This window comes from Octopus bimaculoides, chromosome 19 (assembly GCF_001194135.2).
Source record: "Octopus bimaculoides isolate UCB-OBI-ISO-001 chromosome 19, ASM119413v2, whole genome shotgun sequence".
Taxonomy (NCBI): domain Eukaryota; kingdom Metazoa; phylum Mollusca; class Cephalopoda; order Octopoda; family Octopodidae; genus Octopus; species Octopus bimaculoides.
Window position 1 is genome coordinate 39,829,088 of NC_068999.1, and position 1,106 is coordinate 39,830,193.

Below are 1,106 nucleotides of genomic sequence, written 5' to 3' on the forward strand. Positions count from 1 at the left end.
TATATATATACATATATATATTTATATATATATATATTTAAGCACATATGCTCACGTAAATAAATAAATATAAACATAACTACATGCATATATACGAAAAACATGTGAGTATTGGTACATACATGTATAAATCTATATATAAAATGCGAGAGAAAGCGAGGTAGACGGACAGATTGCATGAGACGGTATACCAGCGTGTTGTTTATTCTAAATGTGAGACAAAGCTTATTTCCTGACGTATAATGTTGTCGGTGGCAAAGTCATTTCGTGAATTGACACGTCCAACAAAGAGTTGCCGATGCCAATAGAGGTCAGACATGAGAATTAGTGGAACATTTGTTCAAAAACTCTTAAGACGAAATTACTTCTAACGAATGTATAGTGGTGCATCATATTACAGTCTTCAATGTTCACCGTCACTTTACAATTAATTTGATTATATAATAGTCTCCCCCATACAAATATGTAGGTACACACAAACACAAAATGCATGGCTCTGAGGTAAGAACTTTATCTCCAAAATACTTTGTTCCGGGTTCTCTGTAACTGCGTGGCCCCGTAATCAAGTGTCGCCTTCTGCCATAACTTCGAGCCTGCCAAAATCTTGTGTGTGGATTTGGTAAACAGAAACTGAAAGAAGCCCGTCGTATATCTATCTATCTATATAGATATATATATGTGTGTGTGTGTGCGCGGTACGTGCGTGTGCGGTGTGATTTTTTTGTGTGTATGTGTGTATATATATATACATATGTATCTATCAGTGGAGGTGCAATTGCCTAGTGGTTCGGGTTGCGGACTCGCGGTCATAGGATCGCGGTTTCGATTCCCAGACCGGGCGTTGTGAGTGTTTATTGAGCGAAAACACCTAAAGCTCCACGAGGCTCTGGCAGGGGATGGTGGCAAACCCTGCTGTACTCTTTCACCACAACTTTCTCTCACTCTTACTTCCTGATTCTGTTGTGCCTTTATTTGAAGGGCCCAGCCTTGTCACTCCATATCACTCTTTATATCCCTGAGAACTACGTTAAGGGTACACGTGTCTGTGGAGTGCTCAGCCACTTGCACGTTAATTTCACGAGCAGGCTGTTCCGTTGATCGGATCA